Here is a 16,793-nt window from a genome sequence, read left to right on the forward strand (position 1 = left end):
GCCAATGGCTCATAGTTCACCTTCTTCACGTATTTCCGTTCAATATTGCTATCAGGGGGAATAGTAACATCAATAATATACGCAGAGCGACCCGTCTTGTCAACTAACAGTACGTCAGGCTTGTTGCGGGTAATATGGCGATCAGTTCGAACTTGCCGGTCCTAACAGAAGCTGCAGGCAGAACTATCAAGCGTCCGGAATGGCACAAAGAGCTGCGCATCACACAGCCATCTGTTTGACAAATGCAAGTCGAATAATGGCTGCCAAAGGCAATTCACGTGTTTACCGTGCATTGCCTTCGACTTCCATTCATCGATCCGCTCTTAGTCCGACACCCCACTCAGAGAATTGAAAGATCGATCCTTCAAGTTAATTGGGTCAGTCTACAGTCTTACAAATAGCCGCATGTAAGGGAGTCGCCTGCTGTAAAAACAACCGCGTAGCCAGTCGACTTGGCGATGATGTTATGTCACCACGTCAACTATGCCCCTTTCCCCGATGTCACGAGGCAGGCTCATCCGCCCCACGGCAGAGTTTGGGTGATGCATTCGGGATTTGGACGTAGTTGCCCGTATCCACCGCTGGACGTTTTCCAGATCGGTTGATATGCGGTTTCAGTACAAACTTTAAACGTCACAAGAACTCTGACAGCAGAGAATCCTTCAGATCACCAACTCAGATGGCTTGGACTCGACACTTGTCTTATCCAAATTCCATCTGTATATCACGGCTGAACATGTCAACTATTCGCAACAGACTTCCAAAGTGGTCGTCAGTGCCAGCATACAGCTTGATGTCACCTAAGTACATCAAGCGTGTTAGTTCGCACTTAGCACGTAGGCCATAGTTTATTCCGAAACGATACTCTCTAGCATCATTCAGTAGCCATAAAAGGAGGTTCAACCAAAGGGGCCTCAACAAATCCCCCTTGAAGATGCCCTTATACGGATAAAGTGGTATGGCACCCTTCCATGAGTGTCGACAAAAAGTTTATTAGTTTTCGATCAATGCGATGTAGATGTGATCGATTAACCAGGTATGCGGGACGCTACCGAAAGCCTTGGCATATCCGATATAGCAACTAAAGCAGTTTGTTTGGTCTCTTGTTGCTTGTATTACAACTACCGAGTCGATAATGAGTTGCTCTTTGCAACCACTAGACCCAACTCGGCAGCTCTTCTGCTCCTCGGACAAAATGTGGTGGTCTCGAGGTGCGCTTTGACCCTTCCACTAATAATGGGCGTTATGAATTTGTCGAGGATTGGTAAGTAAGTAATCGGTCTTCTGTCTGCGGGGTCCTGCACCGTATCCCTCTCAGGGAGAAGGTAGGTAATCCCTGCAGTGCGGATGGATCGAAATTCCTCCGGCTCACTATTGACCTGATTTATGCTGTGTGGCAACCGACCATGTATACTAGTGAACTTTTTGTACCGTGTTCTGCACCCAATCAAGATCTGGGCCCCTCCAATTCTTGGAGCTGTTTATGTCTTGTCGAATTTTCTCTTCGGTAACATCCGCAAAATTCATGCCAGGCGTATTGGGACGCCTGGGTGTGTGCTTGGACGCCGTCCACGGTCGTTTGCCACACCACGGTTGCCTAATGGGTATCCAGGGGTACCACTGGGAAATGTAAATCGGGTGTCGAAGAGACATTTCAGTTGAGCTGTTCCTAGATGCTGACAAACCTAAATATTCGCACAATTCCAATTCTAATTAATTTAGGGCCAGTCTTGAAGCCTGAAATTCACGACATCTGCCACTGTCCTTAAAAACAGGTAATTATCCGAATTGTCACCAGACTTATTCCTATTAAAATAATAATAACACAATCTTTCATGAATACCACTACGCAAACCGAAGCTATTGAATATATTGAAGTCGCATTCCAACGATCAGATGCTTCAATAGGTTTTCGCATATCAAAATTTCACCTTCACCTTCACCTTCCCTTTTGTATATTTCGATGTTTTACAAACCACGGTGTTTGGTGATAATTGTTAATATTTTTGCTTGCACTATTTAAATAATGGTTAATAGGAACTGACTGTTTGGAGCCATAAGTTCTCTACTATATGCTCAAACTGATTTCAGAATCGCATTGCTTTTTTTTCACTGGTTAGGTTTTGCCATTGGGATCGTCTGGCGAATTGTACAATGCCGAAGCCACACATTTGCCTAACCTCAACAAATGCCCGCAAGTGTAAACGTGTGGGCTGCGATGTTTGGCTCCCAAAATCAAGCGAACCGTTTGTGGAGGTTTGGAGTTGCAACAAGTGTGGTGTTGTTGTTCCAGTGATTGTTTATTGTTAAAGGTTGAGATAATATGCTATATTTATTCTTGTTGCTTTCATCCAGGTCTCCTGTTTTCCATCCGACTTATTAAATAATATTATACAAAAAATAACAGCTCATACAAAGAGTACACGAAAAAAAAATAAAGGCTATTTTTGTTTATGATTTCCAGATTTATTTATCTCATAAATAAATCTTTTCGATATTTTCCTACACGAATTCATTTGATTGCATTCACATCTGACCAAATGAGCACATATCAATTTATATTTGATTTTCTGGAATTCATAACGTCCTACTTACTTCATTTTATGAATATGTCGATTTATACTGACTGTTATGATTCTGTTTCCACGTAACATGAAATAAATTATTTACTTCTGATCCTAATTAAATTCTTTTCAAAAGAAAAAATCGATTCGTTCTTTAGAGGTGAATGGCGGAAATGTAAAAACTTAATGACTTTCTGAAAATTATTAATCCCTCATCACAGTCGTGAAGTCCATTGGTGCTTAAAATTTTAACATGTCCGAGACAAGAAGATTGGTCAACTCATTTTACACAGATACAATATTATCCCCGTTTTGACTGCTAGGGTTTTAAAGATTGGGTGGCATTTCCATACCGGTTTATATCTGATTTTGGATGATGCAGCTTTTAATGTCCCCTGGTGCACACGCTGGACGCTGTACTTGTTGGAGCGTGCAGCTCAGATAGTTGTCCGTTCGTAGAATGTATCGCTTGCTTTCTAGAGATTTCATTAAATCCCTTAATCCACTGACCGATCTAATCAGCTCCGCTATTTGCTCCCGCTGCGCTAGAGTCTCTGCATGGAGCATCTTATTATCGCCCAGGAGATCAGAGTCTTCGAAATTATTGGCCTTGGATGTCATGAAGAACGCCTCTACCATGCCGTTCTCTGAAGGATTATCGATGAACAGCATTTCTCCATCGGCGCTTATTTTACGCCGTTTGGATCCGTAAAACAAATCACGACTTCCTCAATTAATAAAATGGCATATAGCAAATGTTATTATGCAATACATAAATATTTAGCTTAGCTAGTCGGATAGCTGAGTGGACAATTTTCCCTTTCGCAAGTCAGCTCATCATGATCAGTTTTGCCATTGGTTCTATCAAATGCCTAATCTGGATTCAATCGCGAAGCTTTCAAATCACCATCCAGCATATCAAACCACCGTTGGCCGCATACCACCAACTTCGATGTGCAAACCAATCTTGGTGAGTGAATTCTCATTAGCGCGAATTACGTGACCATATCATCGAAAACGCCTCTCTCGCAATTTTTCCACCATCGGTGCAACCCCATATCGATCGCGGATATCCTCATTTCGGATGTGATCAAAACGTGTCACGCCACTAGTCCAACGCAACATCTTCGTCTCCATTACCCCAAAACGCCGCTCATTTCCTCTTATAGTCGGTCAATACCCAGAACCATAGATACCGACAAGGCGCACGACATTCCAGTGCATTTTAAATTTGAGACGTTCATTAATACGCCGATCACAAAAAACTCCAGTTGTGGAACGCCACTTCATCTAGGGTACATTAATGTGTGAAGCAATTTCATAATGTAGTTCTTCATTAGCTAATAGCATTGACTCCAGGTATTTAAATCGCTCAGTTCTGAACAGGTCACTGCCGCTGACAGTGTTAGTACCTGCTTCGGTCGCCAACAACTCAGTTTTATTCAGATTCAATCTGAAACCGTGTTGCATAAGGTGATCATTCCTTTTTTGGGCAAGTTGCGCGAGATCATTTTTGGACGCTGGGAGTTGGATGTCCCGTGTGGCAGTGTCCTTAACAGGAGAGGACGCTTCCTAGATGAATACCAACAGAGACACAAAGTGGCTTTGATGCACCTGCCACATTACGAACGCTCATGGTAGAGCAATTGTAACCAGCGCACGAGTTCTTCTGTTGTCGTGGAGTACACCAGATGAGTTCGTGCGGCAGACTTTTAAATGCTTTCACTAGATCCACAAATGCAATGTAAAGAGGGTGATGCTTCTCATGGTGTTTCCCCATGAGTAACCGCGCAGCGTGCAGTAGTTCCGCAGTTCTTGACAAATCAAGAATGCATGGTGTGGGAAACTAACCGGATCGGACGGTAATTTGAACATTCTGCTGGATCACCATTCGTTTTCCATATTGGAACTGTGACACTTTCTTGCTAGTCAGATGGTGTTTTACCTTCCTGAATAACCCGATTAAAAGTTCACTGAGGCACAGCGTTAAGGTCCCAGCCATTTGTTTGCCAGAGCTCAGATTTGGCGCCGTGAGATCCTGATACTTACCCCGATTTCATTCGTTTTATTGCTTTCTCGATTTCAGTGGCGCTGACAGTTAAGCCCATGAGTGTTTAACGTAGGTACCTGTCGTGGAGACTTAATCCTACGGTCCTCTTCAGGCACGGATTGATTTTGTGACCACAATCAGAGCCCCGCTGAGACAAGCAACAACGGTACCAGTCTATACCAAGTGCATGGCTTAGAATTCAAACTGGTGGATGCAAGAATTACCAAAATCTCTACCGAACTAAGGAGAACGGCATCCATGTTGAAACGCAACACCACGCCGAGGCCCGAAGGTCTCTTCTCGCTTGAGCACAACCACAACCACCATGAAACTCCCACTAAGGGGCCAACCGCAAACAACCGAGCTGTATTCACATACAACAGGAGTTCACCCGAAGTATGTGAGTCGAGGGGCTTTCCCGGTTCCCATGGTACCAGTATACACCTGGTAGGGTTTCGTGACCAATTTGCCAATTCAGATGAGTCCCCGTCTCGGGTATGATCGCCCAAATTAGGCCTTTGGAGCATTCGCCTACTGCATTACGGCCGGCAAACCAAAGTGAGTACAGCGTCTCCCGGTGCCACCACTATGGAGGTTCTCCTCGGCCACTTGATTTTGGTTTGGCCGACAGGGTTGCCGCCCCGTCTTCCTCACCGCCACCTCTGAGCACCTTGTGGAGTCAGTTGCGCTGACAAGTGGAATTGCTCAAAATGTTGGCAATCATTATGGAAGTGAGGGATAAACAAATTCTTCAGTTGAAATTTGCTCGAAATATTATCGCCATCTATCCATCGCGGCTCGACAGTCAAAGTACCGTTCTTATCATTAACACAACAGAATTCTACACCCTGCCAGCTTTCCTGGCGGCTTTTGGCAAGTCGATGCAGATCTTTCTCGCCATCCCGAGTGTCCAGTTTATCTTAAAGATCTTTGTAATGGACGGGTCGGGTAACAGTGATCGCTTTCTTTGGCAATTCCCGGTTGGCATTCTCATAAATTTGCCAATTGGCCAGTACTTTATCGTCGAGAAACTTGTGGTGGAGGCATTCATTTTCACGGACTTTCATTTCATAATCGTGATCCCGAAGCCAAATATCACGGTTGATGTCCTGCTTACCTGGCTTGTTGACCCGAGGATTGCATAGGCCACTTTGTGGATCGGGTCTTTAACTTGGCTCCACAATTCTTCCACATTCGTAATGGTTGGTAATCGGATAAGTGACATCATTTCTTCTTTCTTCTCACGAAACCGCCACCATTTAATGCGCGGCGAGCCAGTGTGACTCTCGTACTATTTTATTGGTGTTTTCATTCGCAGTACGCCAATCGACGGCCAATGTTGAGGTGTAATCGTCTCAATCTGTGAGGGTCTTATGAGAATATAATCAATTTGCGTATTACTATTCCCACTATAAAATGCAGGAAGATGAGACAATCGTTTGATGAAATGCGCCGAGGTTGGTACGCGGTGAAGAAGTGAATAGTGCGATCAGCTGATATAATGGTGAGCTTCACCAGCAGATCATCAGATCGTTCGACTTCCTTAATGACATCACAGAAACTTTCTGAAATGGCAATGCCAACACCGTATTGAGTGTGAAGGCTACTAAAATAGAGAGGCTTATAATCATAACCGGCGTTCGCGTTCTAAGTCGCAGCTTTTTGCACTAGACCATCGGGTTCCTTGCAGAGCGCAGATATCAATGCGCCTTTCCCGAAGAGCTCTTGCGAGTTCCTCGGTCCTTCCGTTCAGGGTACCAATATTTAGCGTGCGGACATGTATTTGTTTTGTTCGGACTAATTTACTTACGTTCTGAAGCCTGAATATTGGAAGATAAATCCTTATAAAAAGAGGGATAACTTGAACTAGAAGTCGCACACATCTAAAAAAAGAATAATTAAGAGAATGGGAAAATGGACTTCTTTGTAAAATTAATAATAACTTTAATTACTTATTGACCAAAATAAGCGATATTGCAGCATGCTTAGAGAATGGGACTAAATCAGTGGAATGTTCCCTTCAATATTTTCTACGACTATTTCTATTTCTGACCCACAAAACGCTTAACAGCAATAATGCCAGAAGTTACTCTGAAAAAAGAAATTGAAATCAATTTAATTCAAGATATTATTGCAATATATTTGCACAATGTCCTACTTTTTCATTATGAATAAGAGAATAATTAAAACTTCAAAACAAAGCGAGTTGATGATTCCAATATGCCAGTCGGCTCCTTCCCGTCCATTTTCTCTTGCAAATTTTGCGAAATTAACTTAAATGTTTGAAATAATTTGCTTAATTTTTCGATTTAGATGCTCCCGAAATCGAGGTGGAGAGGCCATTCGTTCACACCGGCGTCGGCTACGAGGCGCAATTAACATGCATCGTGCATGCTGAACCAATGCCCCATGTAATTTGGTACAAGGATACAACACAATTGGGAACAACGGAACAACATTCGCAGCAGGTACAGTTGCTTTTTCATCTATTCTAAAATGGCAAGGGAACCGAAGATGTTGAACGCTGTGTACATTTTTCCGACTTTAAACAGGAGAAAATAAACGAATTGTTTCCAGTTTCATCAAATTTTAAAAAGAAATAATAGTCAGGCAACTCTTTGTTAAGAGAAGACGCTCTCACTCACCACTCACTTGGAGGACAACTCGAACCACCTTGTTTCCCAGCCATTAAATATTAATACAATTAACCTAAATTTGGTTTCCACCTCTAACTTATTTACCCATGTCTTTTTTCACTGCCCACAATAGAATCACGGAAATAGGTTCAGTTTGATTATACGGAACGTAACTTACAACGATTTAGGCAATTATACGTGCCAGGCATCAAATAATCTCGGCAAGGATCGAGCATCCTTAACACTCAGCGGAATTCCAACAGTTTGTGTGTTCGATTCGGTGAGTAGACAACAATGAAAATCAAAATGTATAGTACGTAGTTTTGTATCGTTCTCTTAACGTTCTACCGATTCAAGCCTCCAATGGTTTGGAAAACAGTACGACTGCTTACAACCATAACCCCGGCTAGAAAATTTTTGTGGAAATATAGTACATGAAACCACAATCCATTATATTTAGCACTGAAGCAAGCCTGATATTTCTGCGTATGTTGCATATAACGAATAACGCGATTTTCAATTTGAAATTTGTTAATTAAATTACACACAATATAGATCCTGAAAGAAAGCATTAGCCAAAAGTCTGCCAGTTAGATGAGGCAAGTGATTGTTTGGTTATGGTTCGTTTCAGCTTGCAGTAACAGTCTCTATAAAATTCTAAGACTCAGTCGTTGATGTTTCCAGTTTTTCGTCCCCAAATGTCTACAACCGCTACGTGTCCAATCCATGCATAGTATCCCATCAGAAAAGAAAAGGAACTTTCCTCTAACAAATGCCATAAGCAATTCCCAAGATAGTCTAATTAAAGAAAAGACTTTATATAAGAAGTAATTAAGATTCCTTTTCCTATTTCTAACCTTGTTACCAATTCTCTAATTTCGCTTCAATTCAAAATGATTAACGAACTACGATGAATTTCGATTTTCCGTTATTCGGCAGAGCTGGCTTTCTACACAGAAGAGACCCCAGCGGCGATATTAAGGAATTTCATCGCTAATTCTAATTCTATCACGTTTTGCAATTTCCATTTAGACGGAAATACGGAAAGGTGAAAGGTGTCGAACCGTAGATGGAGTCCTTTAGAAGGAGGCTCCATGGAGTTGAGGTTAAGCTTCTTCAATCCGTCCTTTTAGGTTAATTGCCACACAGCCAAGTGTATAGCATTCAAATAATAGCCGAATAGTAGAAAGGCGAGAGGAATACCAAAAATAATTCCCCCAACATAGATGGAGGGAGAAGCAAGTGAAGATTTCTGAAAATTGGTAGGATTAATAAATTAGAATATTGATGTCTCATGAAAGTAATTTCGGAATGCTGAAGAGAATTGTATTAGCCGAAATTGGAGCCTATTTTATTGATTTTGCGTTTGATACTGGGATAATGATATATCCGATAAAGTGAGCGTCAAATTATAAAGTGTATCTCAAACCCCTGGCGTACTTTTCCTAGAATAAAGTTTGATACATAGGGGGACTTCCCACATTACCATTTCTTTAAAATAGTTATCTCCTTGAAAGTGAAAATAACAAATGTTTCACTCTACAAGCAACGAAAATAAATCTTAGCTTCTCTGAAAGTAGATAGAACGTGGTACGATCTAAAATAGCAACCTACGATAATTGTTAAAGAGTTTACCGTACTTTCTACCCTTTAATATAATAGAATGAAAGAACTCACGTAAGCTTTCTCTTAATAGTACTTTAATGGGGGTATTAGTCCAATTTAAACGGTCGCTTTTAGCTCCCCGCACCTAAATACGAGTACCTTTGAACTATCTAAGCGTATTCAAAGGGTTGATTTCTAAAGGAAGTTTATGCGTGAAACTACAAATATCACTGTTTTCGTCATATATTGTTTACTTTCCAAAATAGAATCACGGAAATAGATTCAATTTGAGTATGCAAGATAATTGCGAATGATGAAATCTACTTCAAAATGAAACTCTACCGGGTTCTTTTAATGGTTTGTGGAAAGCAAAACCTTATTAAAATCGGTTCCTTCACGCGCTTTTCTCAGAAACGGTGATGCTTGCGACATGAAAGTCGATGGTTGGAAGCCCGAATCGATGTGCATAGTCCGGTAAGCGGTTCGTCAACTGTGATACTTAGATTTTGAATGACGATGCCGAAAATAGCTTACTCATCCTTCACGAGCATAGTCGATATTTGTAGCCATTCCACTTGTCAATGCAACAGTTGTCAAGTAAGCAATCAAACGATTTAAATCAGGAAAAACAAAATGGGGCCTGACAACGCGAAGAGCTGGGATTCATACTGTGGCCCAGTGAGCTCTTCAATCGTATTATTGCGGAAAATAGAACATCATATAGAGAAAAACAAGTCGGGAAACCAGAAGCTCGACGTTTCAGGTATGAAAGGTTTTGTTGATCTTTCGTGTAATAATCGTATACACGATGGCTTCATTTATACATAGCTCGTAGTGTATGTACGCTAAACGTACCCGATATTATGATACCCCGATACCAATTTGACGCAACTTTGAGCTACTGTAACTTGTCAATAATAATAGGATTTTCACCAAACTTTCCAAAAGGCTGCTCCATATTAAATCCAATATTGATGCAATTTACGAGCCTAGGGTGAATTTAAGGAGGGAGGGGCTCGCTGTGAATTTTAAAAATATGTTAATACACTATTCGCAGCCTAGAAGTCATATAGAGGCATCATCATCATTTTTTTCAAATTTTTGTGGTGGGTAGTTTCTGAGAATGGCTGCTTAATTTAAGTGACAATTTTATGACCCCCTCATTCCCTTGCTTCGCAATCGGCTTCACAGCTAATTAATGTATGGGGACATACCCCCTTAAATTACTCATAGAACAACGTTACTCACTGCGTAAGCGTTCATAGTTCCCACCTTGCCACGAAATTCCGTGACAATGGGTAAAATCGCTTCTCGGAAAAGTGCGTGCGACAAAAAGACTTACGGGCTGACAGACAGACATTGAACCAATTTTAATAAGGTTTTGTTTTCAACTCAATCTTAGATAGCAGTCCAACACATTATTCAAATTACCGTCCAAACTGGATGCTCTCCATACGATGAAGATTTTGAACCTACTTTTAATAACCATATTCATAACATGGTTTAAATAACTGTGAACCAAGTTTGAACTGATTTGTCTAGACTTGCGGAGCTACATCGTGAAAAGCCCTCTCTATATTCCATTTCGGGATGTAGAAAAGATGTTTTACCGTGCACCACACAAACTCATCTCGAATGCCCTACGGTAATACCCAGTGCACAGTAGATCTACTATAGGCAGTACCCTTACAAAAATGACCCCACTTGCAAATGTGCTTGCAGAAGCTTATCTGTACACATCAGAGACGCTAAACAAGAAAAAGGCATAATCTTCGTCAAATCGTATTGGTAAGAGAGAGATCGGTAAGCTTCTGCTATTCTGATACTACGGCGTGGTCACTCATATAGCAAAAAGTTGTTTCCGTATTCACTTATACATAAGCAAAAACTTGCCAATCTCACCAATACATTGGCAAGTCCGGGCGGTATGTCAAACACAGCTGATCGGGTTTTTGGTACATCTCGCTCATGCTCAAGGGCAAAAGAATTTGAAATCGTGTGTACGCGCACTGATTTCCCCCCTTGAGGGGCAAGGGGGAGTGAGGTAGCTGTCTAGTATCTAACTGTGACCCAGTGCTGGAGGAACTCATTCACTGCTTTAAGATTGCTCTACCGCTACCTGAAGAGTAAAATTCGAAGTGTGGTAATATCAAAAATGATTTGTGTTTCTATTGGTGTTCATCTAGAAAGAGCACTCTCACCACTCGTCTTTGTTCGCGTTATGGACATTGGCATATGGGATAGCCAACGTGCAGTGTGCTCCATACTGCTCCATGCAAATGATGTTTTTCTAGAACCTCATAACAAGTTGTTTAAAAATCCAATGATCGCCTCATACAACAGGGTCTGCTAATGGATTTCAATAGAACAGAATTTTTGACGATAAACCCCAATGAAAAAGGTACTATTACTGTCAGCGGCAGCGACCTGTGAGCCTGTCAATTCCATCCAGATTAGGTTTGAGGCAGAGTCAAATAGCGCAATCGATTAAGACGAGCCAACCACGCTGTTTAACGGGACAAAAGCTGAAGAAAATAAGAATTCTGCTGCATTTCGACAGTACAGCAGCTTCTGGATCTTTTGTTATTTGTATTGTGGTAATTGCACATGGTATAGCAATGCGCCATATTTAATTAAGAGAACTACTATTAATTTACTATTTAATTTAAAAAAATCCATTAAATAGTTTTCTATTTAACTAAGGGAATAGACAGTAATAATTTCACTATTCTTTTTACGTTAAACCTCTTCGGCAAAAGTCAAACAACGGAATGGGATTCATGACCGCTCGCGCTCTTTCTTGGTTTTCACTCACTCACAAATACAGAGGCTGACAGAAGGACGCCAAAAAGACGCGGCAGCAAACTCTTCAGCATCGGCTGTACAAAGGCTAAGCAAAAGAATAGACAAGACCTGCAGCTGCATCGTCGCGCTCCATAATAACGACCTTCAGGGTTAGCTTCGAGAAGAGAGCAGATTAAAACTGCATTTTCTGGTCTGCAATTTAATGACTGCAAAACAAAACAGCGGAACCAACTCTCAATAGAGATCCGTAGCACGTGGCTATACTGTAATGTCCTCAGAGCTATTGCCTCAGGCCATAACGTAAGCCGATTAATGATCGTGAAGCAATACTTGTAGTCATATGAGTCTCGCAAAGGTCCCACAATGTCGAAATGTAAAGTTTTCTTACGCTTTATTGAACTAGAAAAGACACCTACTTCCTTCTTAACATCTTTAGTGACCTTACCCTTCTGGGATGATACATACTCTTTGGCCCTAAAATTAATATGCTTGTTCAGGACGGCCAGAAATACTTACTAGCATTATTCGGAAGTCGTGCATCCAATGAAATTCTTCCTTATGAAAAGTGTCCCGAATATATGGCCTAGGTCTCTCTTTGGAGATCTCGTAGATAATAGAGGAAACTGAGCCGAAGGACAGCAATTGTCGAAAAAGCGATCAAGTTGTATGCCACCAGAGGAAGGGCCTAAAAATCTCACTTGTGGTTGAAGAAATTTGCATTTTTCAACATTGAGAACTAAGCCATGGTCAAGTAGTCGTTAGAAAATGCACTTAATGTGTGTCAAATGGTCCGATCCTGTGGAAGAGGTCATCGTAACATTTCTTAAATAGACGAAAAACATATCCCAGTTTCATAGTATAGAGTGGATGAATCACTGAAAAGTTTGCGCCGTATTCCACGGCCACCCGTGTGAGCTCGATCAGTCGGAAAGGTGTGCAAATTACTGTCTTTGGAATACCTTCGGGAACTTCGGCAATGTGGTGGTATATCTAGGCGCAAAGTCTTGATTAAGAGGACTGGGGTACCAGTCCAGTCTTGTGTATTTTCTGTATTTTAACCAGATCGTTGCATCCTTTGCATATCTGCTCGCCTTTGGATTCACCATTGCTGTCATCCAAAAATTTTACTTCGGTAAATTCAAGGAATATAAAAATAACATTGTTTTACCAGATAATGCAGAAATCGCGGGGGTTATCAAAATATACACTATCAATTTCAGCTGACGATATTTTATTGAAGAAATGTCCGTTCTGAATTATCCTTTTTGCTCTTGCAGACAATATCTGAAGCTTATAAGAGTGCGCTCAGATCTTATATTTTTAGAGATTACACATGCTTAGAAATCTTCTCCCAATTTTCCAACCTGCTCCTGGGGACTCTTCCGCAATGATGTTGCGGCGGAGCCAGTAACTTGCCTGTCGAATGCAAGCAAGTGCGAATCGCGGTGGCATTGAAAAACAATCTTTGGCAGCGAATCAATGTAGTTCCGATCGCATGTCTCTAATGAGTGGGGCAGTTCGTATCCGACTCGATTAGCTCTCCCGGAATTGCCATTGTGCGTTGAAAGAGGGAACCCTCTCTCCACCGCTTTCTTATCCTCCTCACCTTTTCTAAATTTTGATTTAAATAGAAATCTCCACTTAACAGTGCAGGAAAATCGGAATTACTTCTACTAGTGTTCCTGGCTGCGATGTCGTAAGCCGATGCAACTTACAGATAGTCCGACCACTCAATCTGCTTGCGGCACATCTACAGACTTTCAACTTTGTGTTCCTGCACATGTTTGCCTCCTTTTCCTCAAGACAGCGTAAATCCTTCACTTAAAGGGCATATAAGCTCAAGGCTGAAACCAACTGTTTTGCGCTCTCGATGTTAAGGTAGATAGATAGTGCTCCATTGAACCGATAGTTCAAGTTAGTCACACAAATTTGACATCTATCCCAGCCTTTCCTGGCCTTTTTCTGCTGTTGTGAATTTTTTCAAGAAGTGAGGTACGACCGCGCAGAATCCCGCGTGGCAACTCCATTACGATTTATGCCACGCAATGGAATTCACTGTCCTAAATTAGCTGATGATTGTATCGCTCGAGAAACATGCGGCATTGAGCAGTGTAGTTTAGATTTCTTGTCAAAACGTCAATGGAGTTCCAGGTGATGCGCTTCATCACCTGGAACTGACGGAGATGAGGCGTAGGCGTAGGGCCATTCTTATTGTGAATGTAGCTTTGATGATTCCTTTTCTTGGCGGTTAATTGCGAAGCTATTCCAATTGTTCAAGCCTGCCAGTAGCCCCATTATTCTGGTCTCAGTCAATTTATGTTTGGTCTGACTGACATATTGTATTTAATTAGCTTGATGCCAAAATGTCAAGTTTCATCCCACTTTCCCTGGTCTTACTCACCCATCTGCATAACACGCTTCTCTAAGTTTCCATATGTCTAATAATTCGGATATTATCTCTACCTTGAAAGTTTTACTCTGGTCTAATCCAATTTTCCAAGAAATCAACTAATTGCCTCCTCGTTGGGTACAAGGTGTACTTCTCGCTATTTGCTGGTATAATCAATAACGGTAAGCATATACCTTTACTGCTGGTTAGAATCGGTTCTGCTATGTATGTACATATATGGTATGTAATATTATATTTCCGCTTGTTTTCCTTACTTTGCGGTCGTTTTCCAAAGAATGAATAGGATTGTTGTACTTATGAAGCAGCTGAAATCATCCTGCTCGTGATCTTAACCAATTTTTAGCCCTGATGAACATAACCAGTATTTGAAAACATCTGCATATTTGCGGAAAAAATTAATTAAATAAAATTAAAAATTGTAATCATTTTACTCATAACAAATACAAAAAATTAAGATATAATATCTGGTTAAGCTTCATCCAAGCACAAAGTATAATCTGACTTATAATACACTGCCAGTCGCAAAGGTACCCCATGGACACAATACCTCAAATTGGGAAAGACGAGTAATTTTCGAAAATCCAAATTTTCGACCTTCACCGATATCGCACATCTCAAAAAGAGTCATAACATATTTCTCAAATTTTGAGGCTCAATTTATTTTTAATATAAAATATAGCTTCAATAATATCCACATCAAAGAACATCTTCAAGAAAAATATGGAGCAATTCTCCCTCATAAGTTCTGTTTTGTTGACTTCACAAATTAAATTGAAAATCTTTCGTTTGCAACACATTCTCTCAAATCCTCTTGGAGAGAGAGTCAGGGCATAATAACATATTTGTTCCATCAAGCGTATATAATGCAATCATTCATTCGTAAATTTGTTTTTTCTTTTCGAAAAATTAAAGGTATTAATGGAATATACATTAGGGCGACTGTGTTTACTTGGAAGACCTTTCCATTCTTGGTATTCTCAGTTCCTTTTAAAATCAAAGTTTCAATTAACAAACTACTAATGTGTTTATGTACAACGAAGTCGACATATATATGCCCTTATGCTATCTATGGGCTTGATAGCAATAGTAGCATTCAAAAGAAGGACGAAGACGGCTTACGGTTTAGTATCAGAGCAGAGGTAGCTCACCAGACGTTACCTCACTTCCGCCCTGGGAGCAGCGTGCCCGAAACGGTTCGCAGGTATTATACGCTCCTTTTTATAATTCGGAGTCCTCAATCCCTGAACAAAAATTGAACGATTTTCACCAAACTTTCCAGTATCGAGCTCCGTATTACCTGATCCAGGGGTCTGGCTCTGGAGTCACGGCTAAGTCTACACCGACCATGGAAGCGGTAGAAACTGATTCCGACTAAATCAAGGAAATCTCCAAAGGACCTATCTTCTTTTGAACCAATATATCTTCTAGACACGATGGAGAAAATTCTGAAATGGACAATCTACAGTAAATTGCTTCTAATTGGAAACCAAAGAAGTCTGTCAAGTCGCCAGTATGGGTTTTATAAGGCAAAATTGATAAATATGACATTCACAGATAGAGTAGTACCAGCCAATATTGGGTGGACGTAAAAAATGCATTTTACTTGAGTAATTGGTGCCTACTATGGCAGCCTCTGGTGGTGATCTCTACTCCGAGCTGTCTTGCTTCCTATTATTAAAAACTATTTAGGAAAAGAATGCGCTGGTAAATAGTGCCGAAAAGGAGAGGTCTATAAAAAGATGACAACAGTGATGGAAACGCTGGTCCCAAGTAATAAGAAGCGATTGATGAGACAGCTTGGGGAAATCAAATATAATCTCTCCCAATTTCTCATACATAGAACATGGAAGATGCCAACTCCGCAAGTTTGTACTAATTGTCAAAACGGCGATTAGCTTGCGGAGGACCCAGAGTACGCATACTTCCACTATTCGTGGTGGAGAGAAAAAAAACCTGGTGAAAAGTCTAGGTGGGATATGACACGTTCCTTGTTTTCTACAAAACCTTTCAGAAACCGGTTGAAATACTTGTGTTGAATGTCAGATAAATTCCCATATATATTGAAAGTGGTAGGGTAATTCTCATATGGGTTGTTACGTCTGCACTCTTAGAGATTCTCATACGTGTACAAATGTGTGGGCAAAACTTTCGGAAAGACATTCCAACATTTGAAACTATATCCGACGAACTAGTATGAATGCTTTCACAGTTTAAAAGACACTCAATTGAATATTATTCTTGAAGGCAATTAACTTGAACAGATGACTCTCAAGTTCAAAAAGTCAATAGTCAGGTTGGTTAAACTGTTCGATTAACCGTCAAAAAAAGTACAGAAGGGATTAACATCTCGATTTTCCATCTACGCCCTAAACCTGCTTCCTTGTGACTTTCTTTTAAACCACGTCTTGAGACTGTTGATGAAATCAAAGATAATTCACCCCAGGTCAGTGACATGTCTGTGACTAGGAAAGGTGACTACCTTGCGACAAAAATCCTAACTAATCGCCAGAATGATCGGATCGATGAATGGTAATCAAAGGCAATGCACTGTAAAGACGTGAATGATCTTTGGCAGCCATTTGTCGATTTGTAATTGCCGAACAGATGGTTGTATGCTGGGGAGCTCTTTGCTGAGACGGAGGAATTTATGTGTGCCATTCAGAACGGCATGGTCGCCACCTGAGCTTATAACGAGAACATGTCCAGTTTGCCGGTCTGAGGCG

At 41.0% G+C, this 16,793-nt stretch overlaps 1 pseudogene; it reads left to right on the forward strand.

Annotated features, from left to right (window-relative positions):
* The window catches only part of LOC119655748, a 292,229-nt pseudogene that overhangs the window by 180,671 nt on the left and 94,765 nt on the right, over positions 1 to 16,793 (forward strand).

Source organism: Hermetia illucens, chromosome 4 (genome assembly GCF_905115235.1).
Source record: "Hermetia illucens chromosome 4, iHerIll2.2.curated.20191125, whole genome shotgun sequence".
Lineage (NCBI taxonomy): Eukaryota > Metazoa > Arthropoda > Insecta > Diptera > Stratiomyidae > Hermetia > Hermetia illucens.